The sequence below is a fragment of the Cryptomeria japonica genome, chromosome 3 (genome assembly GCF_030272615.1).
Source record: "Cryptomeria japonica chromosome 3, Sugi_1.0, whole genome shotgun sequence".
Classification (NCBI taxonomy): Eukaryota; Viridiplantae; Streptophyta; class Pinopsida; order Cupressales; family Cupressaceae; genus Cryptomeria; species Cryptomeria japonica.
This window is the reverse complement of record NC_081407.1, coordinates 310,357,196-310,384,035: the sequence shown is the minus strand read 5'-3', so window position 1 is coordinate 310,384,035 and position 26,840 is coordinate 310,357,196. Positions and strand designations below refer to the sequence as shown.

The window sequence follows — 26,840 nt, the reverse complement described above, 5'->3', positions numbered from 1 at the left end:
GCCACCACTATCTATACGAGGGGTTTTAATGAGCCACTCTTTAATTTTGGAAGAAAATATTAAAAAAAAAAAAACTGTAACTCGCTCAGAAATCCTCCAGAACGACAGGAGACATGGGATTTAATGCATTGGGAGACGAGCTTGACAGGCTGGCAAAAAATAGCTGTCCAGGATAATTACCTAGGTAATCTCCATAAAAGGCATGATAGATAGTGCGCTTCTTGCAGGGTTATTGAATTTTATTCTCAGCATTAGGTGTTCTCCATGACAGGTAAAGCAGCTTCTATCTGCTTTCTGAGCGGCCTTCATTTTGGGCGAGACTGGTAAAGACAAGGTAAACAAGCAAATACACGATTTGAGGGAGATTTCTTGCCAACCCTTTTGCTGTAACCCGATGGTTCCATTGCTTTCACCAGTGCTGTTGGACGGATTTTGGGTTTTAAGCTAACGTCACTTTAAAGCCTATTTTCGGAAAAACCCCTCTTGAGGATTTTATTATTGCAGTACTTGTGACAGACATTTATGCGTTTTTGGTGGTTTTGTGATTTATTCGGGTCTTAACAGTATTAATAAGTTTCAATTTTTATTTTTTCCCTTAAAGAGAGTCTAAACTTGTGCATAATTTTTATTTTAATTTTGGGGTTTTTTCTTACCAGTTACTACAGAATCCAGCTCAGAAGGGCTACAATTTCGACATTCTTTTAGTGCTAATGGTGTTGTGGTAGTGGGACAAAGAGCAGGAACTCTGAAAGGGTTTTACTGGCACGGAGCACCAGAGTGACAGGTAAGGATTTAAATAAATCCTTTCTTAGGCTATGAAGCTTGTCTGTGTCCAAACAAATTTATCCACTTTATCCAGTCATTAGGTATTCAAGCTATGCATTAATCATAGATAACATTCTCTATATTTTTTAAGATATTCATTCACATATAAGCCATGCATTCTATTTATGCATTTCAATTTTCTTGAAATTATTGCACACTACTATCTAAATTTTAGTTGGATTTTTCTAATCCACAATCTTTGGTCTCTGGGACGATAAAAATCTTCTCATCTATTCTAATCTACAATTCCAGCTGGGGAGTGTGTAGGCCATTTCATTACATGTACGGTATATTTGAGTGGGCTATTTTTAACTTTTAATTGAGACTAAATGTTAATACAGTAGAAGGAAAAAGAGATTTAGTTGGTGTGTGTTTTGGGGTTTTTTTTTGGGGGGAGGGTTTTGTATTTTTATTTGTTTGTTGGTTATTTGTAAATATTAAGTTTGGTCTTGTAGACATTATTAGAAACATTCATTCATTCAAACAAATCAAAACATATAGACATGCACAAGTATGTTAGCATGTAAATAAAATCAGAATTTCTTCAAGAGGCCCAAGTTTTACATCAGGCTTTTTATGTAGGACGGTGTATCTGGGCTCCAAGCACTCTGAAACAGACTCTCAAATTTCAAGAATGATTCTACACCCTACAAAAATTTATGTTATTTAATGAATTTAAAAAATTATATATATATATATACACACACAAAAGGATCCAATAATTGAGCATGTCTTAGGAAGAGGGTCTTATCCCGTATTCCTATGCCCAGTGATGCCTATTCAGCCAACAGTTTGTATCCGATTGAACAATTTTTTTGCATTTATCAAAAAAATTGTCTAATTAGGTGCATTCTTCCTGCTGCATAGACAATTCTGTCCCCATATACTTTGTAACTGATTGGACAATTTTTTTCAGTTATTAAATAAATTAAAAATCAGAATATAACTATATACTGATTTTTTTATTTTTTAAATGAAAGTAAAAAAATGGTCTAATGAGGCACTTTCTTCTGGCTGCATAGATAATTTTGTTCCCATGCAACTGCTTAAGTTCATTTTTTTGTTTAAATTTAAGCAGTTGGAATGTTACAATGTAAATTTTGAATTAGGAGAAAAGGATATATTGGAATCCTTTCCTATTTTAGTGGAGCATCTACTCCTTAAAAATTGGAAATAAGGTTGGGGTGTCCCAATTGGGGACTCTAGGATCTATTTTGAAGAAGAGTAGGTCTCATGAAGCAAAAAAAATAACAGCCCCTATTTTTTAGGAATGCCGATTTAAGCAGGTGGTGGGGGCTGAAAATTGCCCCATTTCTCAATTTTTATGATAGTTTTTTTTATTATTTTATATTTATTACTCTTTCAAATGAATATGCTAAATAATAAAACTCATGAGATGACCAACTTCCATAAATTTTGGAGCTTAAACTACACTACAAAATTCATTGGACCATCCAGTTTAAAATAATCTTAAATCTTCTCGGCACCCAAAATCTTATGTGGGTATTTCAAATAGCTCTTAATTTTGTAGAACAATTTACTTGTCAAGTCACCTACTTATATAATTTGGTTTCAAGTCCTCATGCTTAAATATAAGGTCTAGTCAACAAGCTTTTTTGTGGAAGTGTCCAAAATGGTCCCAAAGAAAAGTAAGTCTAGTGGTGCTTATCATGTTTATTGGTGCATTGATGTGACATCACATGATAGGTTTTTTCTGATTTAAGGAAATCTTTTTGAGAATAAGTATTGACATGAATCTTTTAATACTTTGGCTTGACTACTATTCTCATTGTTGGGCCCTAGTACACTATGGAGTGGGCTAGTAGTTATAATAGCATTTATTGATTCAATGTTCAATATTTTTACTGATATAGCACTAATAGTTGTGACTATAAAGTCGTTGATGTGGAAGGGAACTTAAGTGTACAAAAAGCATATTGATGTGGTAGGGGACTTGCCAAATAATCTACTGTAAAAAATTGGGAGTGATTTGAAATTGCCACAAGTTATGAGAGGCATAGGCTTGAAGTTAGGGAGGTCAACGAGTGGGTGCTCTCTCCCCTATATATATATATATATATATATATATATATATATATATATATATATATATAAGAGATTTGTTTGTTTATGTATATTAATGTTTCTATGTAGATGTAAGGAAATGTAATCTCTTTTATATACATGTAAAAGTAATTAATATATTTATTTTAGATAAATTTATGTAAAAGTCATGTGAAAGATGTTGAGATATTAGTTTACTAATTTTACAATTCTCATAAAAAGAAAGATTAACTTTTTAATTTGTATTTATTATTTTTAAATAAAAAATTATTTATTTTATATTTATTATTGAGTTTCAATATTTTGATGTGTGAATGACAACATTAAATACATCACCTCGACTATCACTCTAAAATGCATCTAAATGTAATTATTTAAAACACATCTATAGAAAGATGAATAAAATATCATTTAAATATGTAATAAGTTAAAACGTAAAATGCCACTGGTAAAAGTAATGGAGGATTATAGCCTGTTTGTTATAACGGAAGGGTTTGCATTTTGATAGCGTGCAGGGAAGCGGCATGAAACATGAATTAGGAATCTTCTTTTTACTTATGTGATTTCTTTCTCTATAAATTTATTGGAATGTAAGAATATTCTTGTTCAAATTGTATGGGTCGAGATTTCTTCCTTGGATCTAGATAACACCTCCAAACTTTCTCTAATAATCTCTAAATTCTGCTGCAGATTCTTAGAAAATAAAGTACTAGATAGTGAAACCCTCTTTCACAGACAACATATTACATGCAAATGGGATTAGTGGACAATAAACAAATCATGTTAGTAAACTTTCAACCATAAGCATAACATGAAAATGAATCCATTTCAAAGCATATCAAGAAAAATTAATAACAAAGCAAAGAGGAAAATAAAGAACTAAACAACTCTAATACTCCCTCCCTATGCTTGATGATGTTGGCTCTTCCTAGTTCCTCTCCTCTCCAAGTCCCAAATGAGTGTAGCTCTCAACTTTTAGCACTATCCATGGATGCCATATGAAGATTCAAGATGGTTGTAAATTAAAACAAATGCTTATGCAAGTGTAAAAGATTTGCTATGAGAAAACTCATAGTTAATGTCTATGTGAATTTTACTATAATAATAATGCACAAATGCTTTCCTCTTCCTCTTTTTTGCTTGGGGAATGAGGTCCTTTTATAAGGAAAAATGTTGATTGAATGACCAAGATAGAGTGGGCTTGTGAAGGGTCAAGATTGATGGGTTTGGGATCCATGTGATGGCTTTCAACCCAATCCCAATCCCATGATGGCAAGTGTCAACATGAGATGGCTTGAGAGGAGAGGGAAGAAGCATTAAATGCTTGAGATGACATGAGGGTTACCCTAGGAGGGTTTGATTAGGCTTGAGTTAGTTGATAAAACTTTAATCCAATGGATAAACTCTTGTGCAAGAGTTAATGGAGATAATCATGGTCAAAGGGTGATCGTACGGATCTGTGTCACACTTTAGGCTAACAATGTCTATTCCGGTCGGATTGATTTGGCCCCATTCGATAGCCACGTTGCACTTTCGTGGCAAGGGATTTTCGGTCGGAAAGCCCTTGCCCTATACAGGTGCCGAAATCCGCCCAAGTTGCTCATTTTGCATTGAGCGGCTTGGAGTTAAGCAAGAGGGTGCAAAAAGTCTCAGAGATCCGGTCGGAAGGGTTTCGGTGGTAAGTACCTTTTTTTTTAAATTTATTTTAAATGTATTTATTTTAACATATTAATTTATATTGTTCTTTTTAAAATAATTTTTAATAGAAAATTAGTTTTTTTTAAGTTTTTAATTTTAATTTTTTTTGTTGTATATATTCTATCATATTAGTTTAGAATATAAGAAAATAAATACACGCATACATATGTAAATACATACACAAACATACAAATACATACATACATACAAACCTACATACATACGTACACATACATACATACACCTACATACACCTACATACACATACATACAAACATACACAAACATACATACCTACCTACCTACATACATACATAGATATAAAATAATTATATGTACACCTTAGGACATACACATACATACCTATGTCTACATACATACATACACATACATAAATACATACGTGCTTACATACATAAATACACAAAATAATTATATACGCCTTAGGATATACATACACCTTAGGACATGCTATGAGGGGTCGTGTGTGGTCGTGAGGGGTCACACACGACCCCCCATAGCATGTCTTGAGGTGTATGTATGTATGTGTATGTATACATCCTAAGGAGTATATAATTATTTTATATGACCCCTTCGGACCACTAAAGGCCCCTTGCTACACATGTGCACCCCTTAGGACCTATTATGACCACATAAGACCAAATGGTGTCGCAAGGGGTCATATGTGGTCCTAAGGGGTCACTCGTGTTATAACACATGCGTGACCCCTTAGCACCACTTAAGGCCCCTTGCGACACATGTGCACCCCTTAGGACCTATTAGGACCACAAAAGACCAAATGGTGTTGCAAGGGGCCATATGTGGTCCTAAGGGGTCACGCATTTGGTAGAACACATGTGTGACCCCTTAGGACCACTTAAGGCCCGTTGTGACACATGTGCACCACTTAGGACCTATTAGGACCACAAAAGACCAAATGGTGTCGCAAGGGGTCATATGTGGTCCTAAGGGGTCACGCATGTCACACATGTGTTAGAACACATGCGTGACCCATTAAGACCACTTAAGGCCCCTTGCGACACATGTGCACCCCTTAGGACCACATAAGACCAAATGGTGTCGCAAGGGGTCATATGTAGCCCTAAGTGGTCACACATGTGTTAGAACACATGCGTGACCCCTTAGGACCACTTAAGGCTCGTTGCGACACATGTGCACCCCTTAGGACCTATTAGGACCACATAAGACCAAATGGTGTCGCAAGGGGTGACCCCTTAGGACCACTTAAGGCCCCTTGTGACACATGTGCGCCCCTTAGGACCTATTAGGACCACATAAGACCAAATGGTGTCGCAAGGTGTCATATGTGGTCCTAAGGCGTGACCCCTTAGGACCACTTAAGGCCCCTTGCGACACATGTGCACCCCTTAGGACCTATTAGGACCACAAAAGACCAAATGTTGTCGCAAGGGATCATATGTGGTCCTAAGGGGTCACACATGTGTTCTAACACATGCGTGACCCCTTAGGACCACTTAAGGCCCCTTGCGACACATGTGCACCCCATAGGACCATATAGGACCAAATGGTGTCGCAAGAAGTCATATGTGGTCCTAAGGGGTCACGCATGTGTTAGAACACATGCGTGACCCCTTAGGACCACTTAACGCCCTTTGCGACACATGTGCACCCCTCAAGACCTATTAGGACCACATAAGACCAAATGGTGTCGCAAGGTGTCATATGTGATCTTAAGGGGTCAACACATGCGTGACCCTTTAGGACCACTTAAGGCCCCTTGTGACACATGTGCACCCCTTAGGACCTATTAGGACCACAAAAGACAAAAGTTGTCGCAAGAGGTCATTTGTGGTCCTAAGGGGTCACACATGTCTTCTAACACATGTGTGACCCCTTAGGACCACTTAAGGCCCCTTGCGACACATGTGCACCCCTTAGGACCTATTAGGACCAAATGGTGTCGCAAGGGGTCATATGTGGTCCTAAGGGGTCACACGTGTTAGAACACATGCACGACCCCTTAGGACCACTTAAGGCCCCTTGCGACACATGGAAACAAGCTCATCAGCTGCCTAGAAGAGAGCAATTGGAGAAAAGCAGAGGAAATTGTTAAAGGGTGATAAATACATAGAGAGTATGCAATACAAACAAACAATGTTTGGAGTGTGTGATATGGTCTCTAATTTATGTCCGGAGGGACTAACCAGTTTTGGAGTTGGATGGGGAAACCTATTGGGCCATGTTTGGAGGAAATCAATGTGTTCATGCAAGGGCCACCTTTTTTTTATTATGAGAATGATGCTTTTGCACCAAAGGATATTTGGAAGACAATTTCCAAAAATTTCTATGGTGTGGAACCAGAGTTGGTGGACTCGAAGTACACTTTTCAGCGTCTTAGAAGACCAAGAGGCTATGTACACAATCTCCCAGTAAAAGGGCGATTTTGAAAGCATCATTCTTTGGTTTTCTAGAAGTTGAAAAGTACTTCGACGAGTCCACCAACTCTGGTTCCACACCATGTGTATGTGAAAGTTAAGTGTTTATGTCTATTTTAATTTTGTTCATTGTTAAACAAATTTAGTCGTTAAAATTTAATTTAATTGTTCATTCTAGTTAAGTGTTTATGTACATATTTAATGAGCTTACTTCAAAAATTTAATATCCCCTTAAATCCCCGTAAGACCACTTAAAACACCTTAGGACAACATAATTAGATGAATCCAAACAACATAATTAAATGAAACAATATATGTGTAAATATAAATGAAATGAATGTACATAGATGAATAAAACAAATCCATGTATGTGTAAAAATATAAAATAATCAATCCCCTTAAGACCACTTAAAACACCTTAGGACAACATAATTAGATGAATCCAAATAACATAATTAAATGAAACAATATGTGTAAATATAAATGAAATGAATGTACATAGATGAATAAAACGAATCCATGCATGTGTAAAAATATAAAAGAATCAATCCCCTTAAATACCCTCAAGACCACTTAAAACACCTTAGGACAACATAATTAGATGAATCCAAACAACATAATTAAATGAAACAATATATGTGTAAATATAAATGAAATGAATGTACATAGATGAATAAAACAAATCCATGCATGTGTAAAAATATAAAAGAATCAATGACGCAAATATCCCCTTAAATGCCCTTAAGACCACTTAAAACACCTTAAGACAACATAATTAGTTGCTTATTTTAGTGAAACTATATATACATGCGTAACTATATATGCAACACAATTAAATGAAACTATAAATGTATAAATCAAAATTAAATGAATACATAGATGAATAAAACATGTAAAATCAACATATAAAACGTAAAATAAATGCATCAACAAAACTAAATTTTCACAAGTTATCCAAATTGCTACACATGTCTAGAAATATCTAAATATATATATGAGTTTATCAAAATAAGACCTATCTAATATATTTTACTTGTTCAAACATGACAAGTGAACTTAAAGCTCATGGTACATATAATCTGGATCCTCCCTATCTTTTATAATTTCTAATTTTTTTCATGATCTTCAATAGGCAACCTCCACTTTTGGTTGCCACGTCTTCTTTTTGGCAATGTCTCCAATTGCAATCTTGTCGCTATTACTAAGTGACTGTAGTGTAGAACTTTTTGGCCAGGCATATAATCAATGAATGTTACACCATTTGCATCTATCTTTATTTGTTGATAATAGGTGCCTTCAACAACAACTAAACCAGTGGGATATTATTGCCCATCATCATCACTGACTGATTCCAATAACTTGCATTTTGGTTGTGTGAATCTCAGTAGATAATAATCTACACTTTTAGTATTGTCAGGATCAACAATCACTGCAAAAATATCACCTGTGAAAATAGACCGTGCATGTATATATATTACAAGCAATATTAGTTCATTACACATTTTTAAATTAATTTTGAACAATATTAAATTAATGAATAATTTAAAAATCTGTACATGTACATATATGTAATCTACAAAATATGCATGCACGCACCTGTAGCAACTAAATCAGAAACACATTCATAATCAGCTGAATATAGAGGATCATGAATATCAATAATGTCACTATCTTCGTAAGGAGGCATTGTGATAAAATCTTTCATATCCCATTGCAAAACATATCCATTAGCAATATTTTGACAATGAGTATCTCTGTTGTTCGCAATGCAATCAACACAAACATGATTTTCCTCTTGCAGCTTGCTAAATCCCGTAGTCATGACTTGATGAAAACTTCTAATACCATTAATTGATCTAATAATACAAAAATTATTTAGTCAATTTTAGTTCATTTCACACACACACACACACACACACACACATACACACTTGAATTTTAAAAATAATTCAAGAACACCAAGAATGTTTAAGAATATATATATATACCTTTAATTTCCCAAAAATAACGCTTGTAAGTTGTATCACGACCAACAAAATGATTTTTGCACCGTTCAATAATATCATTAGAATTACGTATGGTGTTACCTGTATAGAAGCGCTTTCTTTAAAAAATTGGACAACCCCCCCACCCCCCCCCACACCCCCCCCACACACACACACACATATATATATTAATTTATGAAGATAATTTACCTGCAATTTCAGGTTGGCGAAGTGCACGCTTCACACATGCTCCTGCTCCATCGTGCTCTCCTTTTCCATGTCCACTCTCAAAGAAGTTCCACAAAAACTTTATGCTACGTTGAGCATGTTGTAGGGATAACCAGTTAAAAGCTTTTGCAGACTTAAATTGCCTCGACATGAATAACATATATATTAAATATATATTTAAACTTTTGACCTGTTATATACAATCAAATCATATATATATATATATAAACAACAACTTAAATAATCAATTTCAAATCTAATGTACTTACCGGCACATCCATCTGACCAAATCCAATGTTGTGTACATTCTATCCCACGATCTTTAATATCTTCAAAAAACATTCCAAAACAATGTGTTACATAGCTCCTATCATGACACGTATCATCACTGATATAGAAATGGACCTCCTTGATGATAATGGGTTCATTTTCAGTACTCTCTATACCATCCATATGAAATTGTGAATGTCTATAGCAAACTTGTACAAATATTGCAACTTGATCAGAATGATAATATTGATTTTGAATTTCTGTGTGAGGACTAAATGTATAGTTCTCGGAGAAATCTACAATTGAAAGAATACAATTCTTTGAATCACGAAACTGTTTAGCCTACCATCTTGCACCATGACAATGTTGGATATGTGGATATATCATATTACGAAATCTATCTATAAACTGAATGTAGGGCAATTCACTCTCTTTCAACATAATTTTTTTGGATTAAGTTCCTGACTTACTTTGGTATGTCTCATATTCAAATCTCTTCCATATAACTAGTGTATGAATATCAAAATTCTCAGTTTGCAACACAAACTTACTCAAAAATCCACAATCATTGCATTCATCTTTTATACATTGTATTTTGAACTCATTGGAATCTTCTAATTTATCACATAAAATAGACTTCACAAATTGTGTTGTACTTGTAGGAATGACTAGATTTAGATTAATTGTTGCCATGAACTTCTTATATGATTGCAAGTGTAGATGAAATTCAACATGATTTCAACAACAAGCAGCTTCACGTACCTTATTTATGCGTACAAAGCAAGGATGCAATCTCTCAAACATCCTTTGGCAAATCTTTACATCTGAAAATTCTTGCTTGAATGCTTCAAACAATTCACTTTGTGTTGTATCTAAGAAATGTTTTGGATGTGTAATCTTTTTACCATCTTCATCTATCATTTGTATAGTATCCCTTCTATTGGAAGAAACACGAGATTGGTTGGTCCAATAATCAATGACCTGTCTTTTTACATCTTCAGAAATTCTGTCTTTTCTAGGAACCCTATAGATATTTACCTAATTTTTTTCGATGTTTTCATCCAACATCTTTATCTTCTTAATGTATCTTTGAACAGTTCTTCTAGATACATGCATTAATTGAGGAATTGCATTAACTTGTTTTTTACGAGTCAATTCCTTACTAGTAATCATAGTCATCAATGCTTTACGTGCAACACTTAAATCAACACCTCGACTTGTGTTCTCAATACAATTCAATGCTTCTTGTAAATTTTTAATTATAGTTTCTTTTACTAATGTATCACTCGAACTTTTCTTATTACCAACACCCAACAACTCTAAAATAAGTTTCATTTCCCTTTTCCCAAATAACTTAGCAAATAATTGTGCTCTTCCAACAATAGACTTATTTTTAAAATAATCATCCCACAAATTCTTACAATGCAATTTTAATGTGCTTTCAGGTATCATATCTTTAGATGGAATTTAATTGAAAAGACTTATCTTCATCCATTTCCATCAAATTTTCCATACTAGAAAAAAAAAATTCATCTGCTACCTGAGTAGATGTTTTTTGAACATCATCAGGTTGATCTTGAACAACAACGGATTGTTGTTGACTACATTTTGTATGACCTTTCATCTTATCGTCCATTTTATGATCATACAACCTTGATCTAGTTCTCTTATTCCCCATTGCAAAAAATATTTAGATTTTCAAAATTTTGTGCTTTGAACCTAAAAACAACACATGCAAATATGCAAATCTTCAAAATGTAGTGCTTTGAACAAAAAAGGTTATATATCTAATAACTTTTTGTCGGTTCTTAACAAAAAAAATGTAATTAGTGAAATGTATAAATAATTTTGCGTTTTTAAACTTAACATGTGTAAATTTCATCCATTTATATCATTTGACTTGAAGTCCAATTTTTATAATTTAGAAAATGAAAAAATTAGGCTCAAGAATTTAGAAGCATTGATAAAAATTAAGAAATTAAGTATACTTCAATTAGATACATTTGACTATATGCAATGTACATATGAACGTGATTTAATAACATTAATTGCTTGAAATCACTTAGCTAATATATAGAGAATTTGAGTCAAGTATTAGGAAATAAAATAAAATATAATTTAGTACTAAATAGTGCTGGATATATGGCCAAGTAATGGTTATCGTCGTATCGCAGTGACTAAAGAATATGGTTAATCTAAAAAATATTTAATTTCCAAAAAAACATCTAATATTGTAGATTAAGCATGATTGAAAAAATAATTTCAAATAACATACTTGGAAAGGGTAGACGCCTTTCGAAAAAAAATTCAAAATCTTCGCCCCTTTAAAAAATTAGAAATATTCGCTCCTTTATAATCTTCCTACTCGCTCCAAAATGCCACTTTATTTGAAAAAAAAAAGGATTTTTTGCAAAAATAACTCTTACTTATTTTGCACTTTATTGATTTGGTTTTTTTAATCGAAAAAATAATTCTTTTTTATATGTGGTTCAAGCAACCGGTCGCTTGTACTACTAGTTGCGTCGGCCGAAACTATTTTTCAATTGTTTCGACCGGAAGGGTTCCGACGGGAATGTTTCCGGCCAGAATGATTTATGTGGAATGCCAAGTGGCAGCCACATAAAAAAAAATGATGATTTTCTCAAACTTGTCACTTTTGCAACAAAATTCAATAGGTAAATTAAACTTATTAAAAAAAATTAAAAATACCTTTTTTTAGAGATTGAAGTCACGATTCTACTCATATAGTTTTTTTAATGTTTTGATTATATTTAATATATAAAAAATAAAAAATACTGCAACTAGGTATTCTTTTGTTCGATACGAGTTTGCTTTGAAAAACAAAAAAAAAATCAAATCACTTCAAAAAAAATTGAAAAAAATATGGTTCACTAGAAGAGAGAGTCCTTTCCAAAAGGGTATTTTTAGTTTTTGGATGATCATAAATTGAATAGACAAATTGTGGTGGGAGACAAAAACTGTCAAATTCTGGTGTATTCGACTTCCAAATGTTATTACAAAGAAAATATACATCATTTTTAAAAAAAAAATTTCATGCACTATATAAATATGTGATCTATAATTGATATCAAAATGAGAGAAAAAAAAGTTGATTTACATTTACTTTTGAGGTGGGAACCAAACCCTCTGTTTTTCGGCGTTTTTGAGCAATAAAAAAATAGACTTTAAAGTTAAAAAAAGATATAAATTATTGATAAAAAAATTTCAAAAAATAGTAGACTTAAACTTCAACAAATTTTACACATTTCATCAGTTTATATCATCTTCAAATTCAAAATGCAAATGACACTTTTATGGCGACGAAATTGAACAGTTATTGTTGTGTTAGTCTTTTTCTTTGTAAAAGTGTGACACAGGTTTGTACTTTTACCCCAAAGCAATAAATGCTTGAAGAGACTCATGAGTTAAATGAGGGTTGAGTTAGAAAGAACGTCTCTAACCATGTGGGGAGGTTGAGTTAACCATTAATGGTTATGTAAGAGCCATAAAGACTTTGAAAGACTTGTTGAAAAATAAAAGCCTTTAATGCATTTCAAAGACTTTTAAACATTTTTGAGAAGTGACCTTTGTTTGGGAATGTGCAAATGATTAGAGATGGGGATTAGGCTAATTAGAAGAGTCTAGAAGGGGGTTAGTGAGCAAGTGGGTGAGGATAAAAGAGGATTTTAATTAAAATAAAATTCATTTATTTCAACTAAAATTGTGCAACTTGCATTTGTAGGAGAATGCAAGTGGGAGGGTTTTAGAGATTTAAATAAATATTTATTTATTTAAATAAATAAATATTTATTTATTTAAATGTGGAGAGGGGTTAATTAAACAAATATGCTTTATTCATTTAATTAATTGTTAGAATATGGTTTAATGAATTAATTTTAAATAAATTGAATAATTTATTTAATTAATAGGAGAAGAGGTTTAAGATGAGTTAATTAAATATTGATTTAATTAATTGTTGATCGTTGGTTAAATAATCAAATAAATACTAAATATTCATTCAATTAAGTGGATAGATTTGGGTGTCTATATTTGCCCCTCTTTGAGACGATGTGCTTTATCACATCGTTTTAAAGAAAAACAAGTAAGCATAGTACGTGCCCCAGTATGCACCAAGGTAGCGGTTAGGTATGCTCCCTCGAGAGATGGGACAAATTTTTTAAAATTTGGGCGATCTTTAAAAATTTTTAAGAAAATTAGGCATGGATAGAATGGAGGATTTGGGAATGGAGGAGGAGAAAGGTAAGTCAGTGAGTACCCTTAGGTCATGCTGGAGATACGGTGCAATCGATTGAACTACCTCGATTTAGTCAAAGCGTGACAGTTGATGTCAATTGTTCGCTTGGACAAGATAAAGTTTGAGTAAGTGAGCCAAATTGACCTGATGAGACTTAGACAATTGATGTAATTGCCCGATGAAGTCAAATTTTTTGAGGCAAATTACTCATTGAGACTTTAGACATGATATAATTGTCTGTTTTGATTGTGTTGGATGGGTTGATCAATTGATAGTGTTTGCGTTTTAGGTTGTTCGTGGCATTTGTTGGACTTAGCGTACCTATTGAGACTAGGCAGTTGATGTAAATGTCAGTTGTAGTTTAGGTGTGCATGATTCGATGTACTTGTGTAGACATAGTAACGTGCTTTACCTATAGGATGACCTAGGTAACATAGGTTACACAACCCCTCCTTTTAGAGATGAATGGGGCTTCATTAGTTTGAAAGTTTACTAACATGATTTCTTTATTGTTCACTAATCTCGTTTTCATGGCATCAATTTGCATTACATTTATGTATATTTGTATGGATATCTTAAATAAATCTAAAAAATACTGAGAGGTATCAATTTGGAGCTATTTTATTTCCTTTACAATCATTTTATTATGCCAAGAGACATTCTACAGTGACAACAAAGCACAAACCATCATATTGTGACTATGTACATAAAAAACTTAAACTATGATTTTTTTTTCAAACAATCTTTAAGTAAATAAAAATAGCTCTTCAAATAAAAATTAAGTAAACAATGCAAAGAAAATAAAATAATTTTCAAATAGTTCTAATGTAAATTTAAATAGCTCTCTGCCTAGCATAGTGTGATGGTTGTTTTGTGTTGTGGTTCTTGCCACCAAGGTTCGAAACTTGCTAGAGTGTTATTGTTCGGTTCTTATGTTGGAGATAAGGTCTCTCATTTATGGCCTAACTAGTTCTTATGTCCCCATGAAAAGCATATACCCTAAAAAAAACTCTTAAAGTAAAAAAATAGAATACTCTTTTAAATAAATAAAAATAGCTCTTAAAAAAGATGTATTTATTAGTTATATTACATTGTTTACTCTATTTTTATTGAAGAGCTATTTTACTTCTCTATGTAATTTTAAATTTTACTTTTGAAATACCCCACCATTCATTATTTCGATAAATATTTTGTTTTGTTTTTACTTTAAAAGTGTAGTAAATCCTGGCAATATTTTTGGATTTGACTATGTAAGCTTTACCAACATCAATGTTGTGGATCATACTCCATGATTCATTATTAGGATGAAACAACTAGAGAAGAGAAATGATATCATATTAGGATATTAAACACATATATGTTTTTTTTTTAAGTTGAATTTTAATGGTTTATGATATATTTTGTTGTTTCTGGATTTGATTGTGTTCTTTTTTTTACATCAACATTTTGGAACACACTCAGTGATCCATCATCAGGATGTTAGAGAGCTCAAGTAGTAGATGCAAAAAAGATATCAGTTTTCCACAATCCATACTGATTTTTTTTGTTGTTTCTAAAATTGACTGTGTTCCTACTCCTTGAGCTCTCTAACATCATCAGGATGTGTGTAGGGGAAAAAGCGAGACTAGGTTAACATGCCCTAATCCTACCTTTTGACACACATTACGGAATACGAAAGAGCCTAGAGATATCGCACAATTGGCTACTTCTTTTGGTGAAAGAGAGAGCCACGGGATATCTATTAGGATTTCTATTCCTTTGTTGAAATTGGAAGATCAAATGATGCAAGTTCAATCCCTAACCCCAAAGTGCAAGTATGAACTAATAACAAGATTGCAGAATTGAACTTAAACAATGGAAAGCTGTAAATACAAGGATGAAATAAGAATGTAGGTGCGTACCCGGAGTTAAAATCTGACTGAAAATGTTCGGGACGGGGGCGCGGGCACCACTGTCCTGATTCTACCCCTGAAACTGCTCCGGAAACTGCTGTTTTTGCACTTTGGAAAAAGCTGTCAAAAATGCTGAAAATGCTGTCGGACCAGGGTGCCCAGCGCCCCTGTCCCAGGGACCAGGGCGCCCAGTAGGGACCAGGGCGCCCAGAAGGGACCAGGGCGCCCAGCGCCCCTGTCCTGGCAGGACCAGGGCGCCCCACGCCCCTGTCCTGGTCTTTTGTTCTGAAATTTGGTGGGAAGGCCGGTCTCAGTTTGCTTCTTCCGGATCTGCAACCTGCGGCGTCGTTCGAGTCCCGAAACCTGCAATAATATTTGAAAAGGGGAAGGGCGGCTATATAGGGTTTTGCCTTAGTCAAACCCCCGCTTCGGTGATTTCCACCTCCACGAATAGCCAAGTTGTTTTGTAAAATGTATTGTGTGTGCAGACCTAATGTGTGTGCAAGGTCCAAAATGCAAGAAAGCAAACTAGAGCAACCTAGAAAGTAAACCCTAATTGCTTGTAAATGATGATGCAAATGCTCTAAATCAAGATGCAATGTGATCTAAAGCATGAATAAATGATATATCAAAGCTTATGTAAGGACATGAAAACAATATGAAATCATACCCAACCCTCAAGGGAGGAGTACAAGTCAATCTTCAGTCGGTAATCTCCTATTGTTCTTCAATGTCTTCCAAGCCCTAAATGGATGGATGAATGAATTTGATAGATGCTTGATAGAGTGATGTTGAATGTTGTTGAAGTCTTCAAAGATTTGCTCTTTCGCTGCCTATGAAGTTCTTGGAAACCAAAAATCCGATCCCTTCAAATGAGGAAAGAGAGCTTTTATGTATGAAACCCTAGGTCGTAAATTCGTATTTTGGCCGACCTAGAGATTGAATGTCCCGCCAATTTCTTGGGGTTAAGCTTTATTTTATGATTGGATCGTGCTCCCAAAATTTCGGGAAAAATGTCCGGGACCATGTTGCACAGGCGCCATGGTCCCGACAACTTTTCACCAAATTTTCAGGGCCGTTAGATATGATGATTTTAGAGAGAATCCCGAAGTTACAGGTGATTTCGAGATGTTTTGACCCCCGAAATCAAGCCCCCAAGTTCAAAATAGGACCTAATTAGGGTTTTTGATTAAATGATGTATTGGAAGAATAAAATGAAAGGGGCACACTTTAATGAAAGGGCCCAACTTTATGATATGGGAGATGATAAAATAGGACCTTAGACCTAATTAATTTAATTAATTAAGTGCTAAAGGGGAAATGCAATGCAAAATGCAAAATGCGCCAAGGCGGGTGCTAAACTAGGTGTGAAATTGTACCACCCTAGCAAGTGCGTACAATTTACGACGCTACATTTAGCCCCCACTTTAGCCGTCATATGAACACTACATGCATATGCAAGCTAAAGTACATAAAAGTAAACATTATTTGAAAAAGGATATATCCATAAGTCTGTCGAACGAAGCCCCCAGCGGTATCTGCAGTACATAGTTAGGAACCGCACCCTACAAAACACACGTTAGATCACAAAATCACCTAATGCTTACTAAGGAAGGTGATGAAAATTCGAGGGTAGCTATATGCCCCCCCCTGTTTCGGCTTGCTAATTTTAGTGAGTTGAAACAGGGTATCATGTTTACCACTTCGAATTGTTAAAGAATATTGATGACAAATGCTCACAAGAAGATTTGATATGAGATCAAAAACTAATGGAGAATCATTTGGTAAGAAAGAGGACTAAATCTCAATTCCAACACAACAAAGAGTGTGAGGATTTGGGAGTTCTCTAACACAAGATGAAGGATGTAAATGGAAACAAAATGAAAAGAGAAAGAAAGAAAAAAAAGGCATGAATACACACATTGGTGATTCATGAGAAGAATAGTGAGAGAGAAAAACATGGACTTCTCGCCCCTAGATCTTGTCTAGGTGATCCATGGGAAAAAGGACATGGAAAACTAGCCCCTAGAGTCTGTCTAGGTGATCCATGTAAGGGAGGAGAGTGAGAAAGTCTAGCCTTATGCCGCTAGTTCCACTCAACCTCGTGCATGTGTGTGTAAGTGAGGTTAGAAGCACCTCATAGGAGTCTATGCCCAAGTATGCTACAACCTGTATATGTATAGTACAAAAAGGTGACATCTTGCTCTAAGAGTCTGTGTCGAGAATGACCCATTGCTCAAAAAGTGTAATGTTTATGTCATAAGCAAAGTAGAACAAGGATACCTACCTTCATCACAAAAGAAGATACCCCAAAAGTGCAAAAATGTCATAGATCCAAGCAAGAGAGTTTTGCACTCTTTAAGCAAGGATGAGATAGTTGAAAAGGGATATCTTGTAGTATGTGTAAAGGAGATCCTTAGAGGAGAAAAGATCTTTATACAAAAGACACCTATCCCCAAGAGGAATTGTCTTAGACAAATATAACATCTTCTAGAATAAGACAAAGAAGAGAATAAGAATGCAATACTTTCTTCTTTTGCGAGGTGAAAGTGATTCTTAATGAAGGATGACGCTCTTTTTAACCCAATTGGGAGAGTGAATTTATTATGGATGTATTTTACCAAGTGCAAAAGAGGTTGTAGTCAAGGACTTACACCTCTTGTGAGAGAGAATCCTTGAACAAACAACAACAAATGCGTACAAGGCATAACATCAAGTAATAAAGTCCACACCATCCACAAAATAGGAAAAAGTGTATCCTTAGATAAAAATAAGGAAAGATCATTGCCTCCCAAGGATAAGGACAATGAGAGGGACTTACACAATCTTCTAGGGAGAGATTTGGACATAAGCAAAAGAAGAGATGTATGAAATCACTCTTGTCCCCATAGGAACATGAGATAACATAGAAAATTAGGTTTTGTTGCTTCAAAAATATGATTGCACTTGAAATTGTACCATCATGAATGACAATGAGCCCCCAGTAAATGAGCTACCAATGTCACATAATGATGAGCAACATAATAGCCATTACTGTTATTTAAAGACATGATAGATTGAATGAGGTATTTGAATATGACATGCTAAATGCTCAACTATAAGTGAGATCAAAAACATGTATAAAATGATAAAAATTGAAGAAGAAAAGTCACAAGAAATCTTAGAAGAGGGATGAGTGTAATTTATTAGAGCCTTATCCCTAGAGGAAAGGACTTTATGATGAATAGGAGTTAAAGATTCATAAGTGGATTTAGAAATTTGAGGGGATTCATAAAGAGATTTGTTCATCGCCAAGATTTCCTTATGAAGGGAATGAGAGTTGATAGAAGTAGAAGGTGATTCGTCACTATTAAATATAGCATTCACATTAAGAGATGGTCTTTTAGATGCTTTAGTGCGTTTGTAGGGATTATAGCCAAGTCCAAAGGCATAATTGTGAAAATTAGTCTCTAGAGGAACTTTTATCCCTTGTTCATGAGCGCCACAACCATTTCCATGATACCCATGCTTAGCAAAAATGCGAAAACCACGACCATAACGATCAGCCATTTCAGGAAGAGAAGGTGGTTTTTCATAAGACAAAGAATCAAACTCTTCATAATTAGAGGTGTGAGGAGAAGAAGTTTGAGAAGCGGCCACAAAATTATTGCTCATAGATTCAGGTAAGACTGATTGATCTCTAGTTTCTTCCTTCTTTTTACCTTTAAGATCTCTAGGAGGAACCCTATATTCACCTACAAAGGTGGGATTAAAATCAAGAGATCCCCAATCGTCTTCCGCGAGAACCTTCTCAGGATCAAAAGCCTTTTCATGTGTAGACTCAAGTCCAGAAGGATCTTCTTCAGGAGCTTTAGGCTCATCCAAATAATTTTGATTATTAGAGGGTGATGATTTATCCATAGGTATCTTGTTCAAAGAGTCATTACTAGAAGAGGAAGGCTTAGAAGAACTCCCTTTGGAAGTAGATGTTTGCAAACAAGCCTGAAGATTAGTATCGCCTATCAAGGTATATGTCTTATTGTTATAAATGAATTTAACTTGTCTATGCAATGTAGAGGGGACAGCTTGCATACTGTGAATCCAAGGTCTCCCTAATAACAAGTTGTATGTTAAATTTCCCGACATAACATGGATAGGAGTAGGCAAAGTAACAGGTCCCACTGTGACGGGTAAGGTGATAATACCTAATGAAGACTTAGCCACATTATCAAAGCCTCGAATGGGATGAGAGTCAGGCTCAATAAGGGATGTATCCACATTCATCTTATGCAATAGATTAATGCTACACACATTAAGGCCAGAGCCATTATCTATCAGTGTTCGTCTTATAGCAGTGTCATTTATGATAACCACAATCATCAAGGGATCATATTGATGTTGAATTTCACTAGTAGGCAACTCATCTTGAGTAAACACAATTTGAGCTTTAGGATTCATCATAGAGTTAACCAAAGACACTATATTACTAGATGTATTAGGTGGAGGAACATTCAAATCTTTCAAGGCATCTTGTAACATTCCATGATGAGCAGAAGAAGTTTGGATCAAATCCCAAAGGGATATCTTAGCAGGGGTAGCTTTAAGTTGTTCTATGAGATCATAGTCCTTACTAAGCATTTGTGAAATACGAGGCGCTTGAGGAAGAATAGGTTGGGAAGGAGGAAGTGAAGTGGGGATAACTGGAGGAGGACTAGGTTGCCTATTGTTTCTTGTGTTATAGGTATGAGCAACCGCATGATAACTCTCTCTAGTTAGTTGCTTAGCATACTCATAAGGGCTCTTAGAAGAATAACCTCCTTGCACAGTAATAATGGGTTTCTTAGGAGTGCAAAAAGAATTATTAGCATAACCACCTTGAACCACTAAGATAGGCTTATTTAAAGGTTGAGAATTTTGAGAAGGACAAGCACCTTGGATAGTGAAGAGAGGTTTATTAGGTGTCTCATTCACATGTATCAAATTGATTGAGGATGGTTTAGAGGAATGAACAAAAGTGTTGGAAGAATTATTGATAGTCTTCTCTTGCACTAAAATCTTATCACGGATTAAATCAATTTTAGGAGAGAGACAAGGGGTAAGCATTGATGTTCTAGTAAGAAGAGGAAAGGTCATATCATCCTCTATCATCAAAGGATCTACATGGGGAATAAACTCTCTAGGAGAAGGATCAACACTACTCTCTAAAGTCTCACTTTTGAGAGGGAGATCTTTGAAAGAAATGTTAACCATCTTGCTTTGAACTAGGGTTTCCTTATGAGTAGAACCAAGTTGAGGAGAGGGAGATGCTTTATTTTTAGAGGGAGAATAATTGAGATTCAAGGAAGGTGAGAAATTATCAAGGGAGAGAGAGTAATCTACACCTTCTTCTAATGGTTCATCCCAAATAGTGAGGTTGTTGAAAGGAATGTTTAAAGTATTGTCAATTTCGGGAGAGGAGATAACATTGTTTATTAATTCTTCATCCTTAGGAGGGAAAGCATCAATAAATGTGTTAAACTCATCCTCTTTCCTCAAAATATGTTCAATATGATCTTTAGGGGAGAGAGAATTAAGGAAATTGCTTATTATTTCATCTTCTTTCTCTAAGGGATGCTTATGGGTAAGACAAACTTTAGGAGAAGGGTAAGCATTTATCATTAATTCATCATCTCTAGTGGGAATTTTGTTGGAAAAGGAAAGGCCATCACTAGGAAATGTAGGGATAATGTCATCTTCTTGCACACAAGGATCCTCATGAAGGGAGCATTTTTTAGGAGACACAAAGGCATCAAGGGCATCATCCCACAAAGCATGATCATATCTATTAAAAGGTTTATCTTTTGATTCAAAAGGAGATATTTCCTCATAGAGGGGATTATTGAACACAACCATGTTACTAGATTCAGTGGAAGAGTTGATAGGAATGTACCCTTGAGAGGAACCATTTGACTTATCTTTCTCATCACATCTAAATGGCATAGTAACAAGGTTTATGAGTTTTTGGTAAAATGAAGGTTTGGTATATTTAGGTTTCAAAAATTCATCTAAAGCTTCATCTAACTCATAATCATCACAAATATGATCATCTTGCAAATAAAAATCTAACATTTTGAAATTGCATAAAATTTAAACACACAATGCAAAGAAACACACTTTTTTTTTTTTTTTTTCTTTTTTTTCTTTTTAATGAAAATGAAATGAAAACACACTAAATCTAGATCTAGATCTAACAAATGCAATGCAAGAGGAAGCAATGATAGATTCACGTCGGGTTCACCAAAATGTGTAGGGGAAAAAGCGAGACTAGGTTAACATGCCCTAATCCTACCTTTTGACACACATTACGGAATACGAAAGAGCCTAGAGATATCGCACAATTGGCTACTTCTTTTGGTGAAAGAGAGAGCCACGGGATATCTATTAGGATTTCTATTCCTTTGTTGAAATTGGAAGATCAAATGATGCAAGTTCAATCCCTAACCCCAAAGTGCAAGTATGAACTAATAACAAGATTGCAGAATTGAACTTAAACAATGGAAAGCTGTAAATACAAGGATGAAATAAGAATGTAGGTGCGTACCCGGAGTTAAAATCTGACTGAAAATGTTCGGGACGGGGGCGCGGGCGCCACTGTCCTGATTCTGCCCCTGAAACTGCTCCGGAAACTGCTGTTTTTGCACTTTGGAAAAAGCTGTCAAAAATGCTGAAAATGCTGTCGGACCAGGGTGCCCAGCGCCCCTGTCCCAGGGACCAGGGCGCCCAGTAGGGACCAGGGCGCCCAGAAGGGACCAGGGCGCCCAGCGCCCCTGTCCTGGCAGGACCAGGGCGCCCCACGCCCCTGTCCTGGTCTTTTGTTCTGAAATTTGGTGGGAAGGCCGGTCTCAGTCTGCTTCTTCCGGATCTGCAACCTGCGGCGTCGTCCGAGTCCCGAAACCTGCAATAATATTTGAAAAGGGGAAGGGCGGCTATATAGGGTTTTGCCTTAGTCAAACCCCCACTTCGGTGATTTCCACCTCCACGAATAGCCAAGTTGTTTTGTAAAATGTATTGTGTGTGCAGACCTAGTGTGTGTGCAAGGTCCAAAATGCAAGAAAGCAAACTAGAGCAACCTAGAAAGTAAACCCTAATTGCTTGTAAATGATGATGCAAATGCTCTAAATCAAGATGCAATGTGATCTAAAGCATGAATAAATGATATATCAAAGCTTATGTAAGGACATGAAAACAATATGAAATCATACCCAACCCTCAAGGGAGGAGTACAAGCCAATCTTCAGTCGGTAATCTCCTATTGTTCTTCAATGTCTTCCAAGCCCTAAATGGATGAATGAATGAATTTGATAGATGCTTGATAGAGTGATGTTGAATGTTGTTGAAGTCTTCAAAGATTTGCTCTTTCGCTGCCTATGAAGTTCCTGGAAACCAAAAATTCGATCCCTTCAAATGAGGAAAGAGAGCTTTTATGTATGAAACCCTAGGTCGTAAATTCGTATTTTGGCCGACCTAGAGATTGAATGTCCCGCCAATTTCTTGGGGTTAAGCTTTATTTTATGATTGGATCGTGCTCCCAAAATTTCGGGAAAAATGTCCGGGACCATGTTGCACGAGCGCCATGGTCCCGACAACTTTTCACCAAATTTTCAGGGCCGTCAGATATGATGATTTTAGAGAGAATCCCGAAGTTACAGGTGATTTCGAGATGTTTTGACCCCTGAAATCAAGCCCCCAAGTTCAAAATAGGACCTAATTAGGGTTTTTGATTAAATGATGTATTGGAAGAATAAAATGAAAGGGGCACACTTTAATGAAAGGGCCCAACTTTATGATATGGGAGATGATAAAATAGGACCTTAGACCTAATTAATTTAATTAATTAAGTGCTAAAGGGGAAATGCAATGCAAAATGCAAAATGCGCCAAGGCGGGTGCTAAACTAGGTGTGAAATTGTACCACCCTAGCAAGTGCGTACAATTTACGACGCTACAGGATGTTAGAGAGCTCAAGTAGTAGATGCAAAAAAGATATCAGTTTTCCACAATCCATACTGATATTTTTTGTTGTTTCTAAAATTGACTGTGTTCCTACTCCTTGAGCTCTCTAACATCCCGATGATGGATCATAGAGTGTGATCTGAAACGTTGATACAAGAAAGGAACATGGTCAAATCTAGAAACAACAAAAAATAGCATTATGGATTGTGGAAAACTGATATCTTTAATTGGTTTATGATATTTATATTATGATTCAACTATAAAGTTTTCGAGTTAAACTTATTGACTCATATATCATAAGGAATGGTCCATTTGCAAATGAGGTAGCAACTAAGTGGGCTTGATCTTGGGAGAAACTCCATGGTTAAGTACTTGAATCAGAGTAGTACTATGATCTATGGTCTCCTGAGAAGTCTTGATTCTTCTTCTTTATAAGCATCACCTAAATGCAACGAGTGCTAAGTAGACCATTCATTCTCATGAGAGAAGGGTTTGTGTGAACCACTACCCATGAAAAATGGATCAACGAGTTTGACTCAAAAACTATGTAGTTGAATCTTGATATAATTATTATAATTTGACACATCGCTAAAAATATCTCTTAGAATGGTTAATTAGTAAGTCTTGTAGCCTGGCTCGATTGGCAAGAGCTTACTATGGTAGGCATGAGGTCCAATCTCCCAATCCTCATAATCCGTCTCCACAGTTCTGTTAAAACACAAAAAATCCATTAAAAAATTATCGTATTAATTCAAATGTGCAGAGAAAAAACATATCAACACAAAACAACGGAAAGAAAATAACACTACACAATGCATTACGTGGTTCACCATAACTGGCTACATCCATGGGAAAGCAGGGAATAATTTCTATGAATCAATATCTAGTACTACATCATACATGGTCTGCACACAGCCATTTATACAATCATATGCAAAAGCCAAAAGGTCATGTAACCCTTGGACTTCACATAGCCAAAAGGTCATGTGACCCTTGGACTTCACATTTCCAACAACTTTGCGTTTCTCAAAATTCTATGTGGAAATTTCAAATCGCTTCTGATATTTTACAGCAGCTTGCTTGGCAAGTCCCCTACTTATAATTATGCCGAGAGGCATCTACAATGACATCAAAATGTCTGTAAACAAAAATCCATTTTTAAAACAATTTGACATGCAAATGATGGGTAAATGCATGAAATATGTGAGGGTTCTATTTTATTACTCCAACCAAAATTTTATTACTCCAAATGGGTTTTTGTTTACGGACATTTTGATGTCATTGTAGATGTCTCTCGGCATAATTACTCCAAATAAAATAGAACCCTCGCCACTTGTTTCCAGTTAGATTCACAGCTTAGCTTTTTGCATGCAGGACTTTAATAGATTTGTATTCTTGATGTTTAGTATTTTAGAAGAACATTCATTTTACAGATGATTCTCTTCTATTATAAGATATCTCTTGGAATATTTTACATATATTTTTTAAATATAGATATACTAGTTAAGGTTTCAGGGCCACATCATCAAATATGATGCCACATCAACATGCTTTTTGCCAAGGTGTCCAAAACAGCCAAAAAAAAGCGAGACCAATACTTGTGCACTGATGTGGCATCACATGTTTCGTTGCTTTTTAGTGCTTAGGGATCATTTCATTCCATCATAAGTGACAACTATTGGTGCAATGTCGTAAAAAATATTGGATATTAAATCAACAAGTGTGGGCGTAATCAACAAATGCTATCACAGCCATTGGAACGTGTTCAATTACCGGTTCCTTTTTCCTAGATGGTGAATAAACTAACTCTACCTGACATCTATTAGCCGCTTGTCCCATCGACTTCAACAACCTTGACTCCACCTATTCTCCACACAAAATGGCATGGTGACGAAAACTCAAATCCCCATAATACGATGGATTTTTACAAGATTTTCATTCACCCAATCCTCATAATCCACCTGCACAGTGCTGTTAAAACACATAAAATCCAGTCAAAATCCGTCGTCTTATGCAGATGTGGATATTTGTACGGATTGCCATTTGTATGAAAAATAGCCACGTCCAACAATCTTCACAAAAACTTAAATGATTTCTAAATGTGACTAATTTTCTTTGTAGCATGTACTGTGTACATGAGATTTGAAGTTCCTTGCTGGGTGTGGCTTTGCTAACTTAGTGCATCTATTGAGATTCACCTTCATTGTTCAATTGAAAAATCCACAGAAAATGGATGTCTGGTTCTATTAGCGTTTTGCTCTGAAGAGTGTTTCATCTGATTGTGCTATGTGCTTTTATATTTCCTGCAAGAATGAATGTTTCATTTGAATTGTGCATTGAATGGTTTTCTGGAAGAAGTTTTTGTTTGGACACTGTCAAAGGTGAGCCTAACACCCTTACGATTTTATCATAGTTTGAAGGTTACATTACCTTATGAAGAAGTTGTCTGCCGTACCTTATGAAGATAATTGATCAGCTGCTGAATTGAATTCTGGGGTGAAGAAAATTGTTGTATCTTGCACGTTCATTCGCCTTCTGAAGAAAAGTTTTACACGTGCCTTTATCTCTTGAAGAAAAACGGATTTGCATAAATCTCAATTTATTTTCAAATTAATTCCTGCATGAATATGTATGCTTATGCACACTGGACCATTTGGATTGAATGGCTCTGCTTTTAGCGATTCTTGCAGCTGCTTTCAGTATCTTTAGTTCTGACATTGCTGTTACTAGAACTTCGAAGTCTGCTTTAACGCATAAAGGGAAATGTAAGATCTGTTCTCAGTGACCAGATTTGGGGGTATGTCTGTAGCCCCCTTCCTCAGGAGAATATAGGATGGACTGATATGCCATCCATGTTATCTGTACGGCGTTTACAGTCTTCTAAACTGGAAAGATTTGCAATAAAAACAAATTTCAAAGAACCTTGCAGTTTTAAAAATATGCCACGGCATGAAATTTTATCTACTCGCTTTTGCAACATGGCATGATTATTAATTCTGAATTTCTTACAGAATATTTGCTTGCTCTTCTCATTAATTTGGATATTTTTTCAATTATATGATCTTTAATTCTGGAAGTTTCTTACGGTAATCTTTTGGAATTTGAACTGTGGTTTGTTTCTCCATTTAATATCATTAACTGTTTATATTTTACGTCATCTACAAGAGTTTAGAGAAGGAAACCTGGCAAGAATTGTTTGTCATCTGCTTGGGTTGCAGGGTTCTACAAAATGTTTA

The 26,840-nt window shown here is 35.3% G+C and overlaps 1 long non-coding RNA gene across 1 annotated transcript; it reads left to right on the top strand.

Annotated features, from left to right (window-relative positions):
• Nucleotides 1-26,568, top strand: LOC131047949 (uncharacterized). Its single transcript, XR_009106330.2, has 4 exons — nt 1-184; nt 272-334; nt 657-784; nt 26,018-26,568. It is a non-coding gene; the product is annotated as an uncharacterized LOC131047949 (long non-coding RNA).
• Nucleotides 26,569-26,840: the final 272 nt, after the last annotated feature.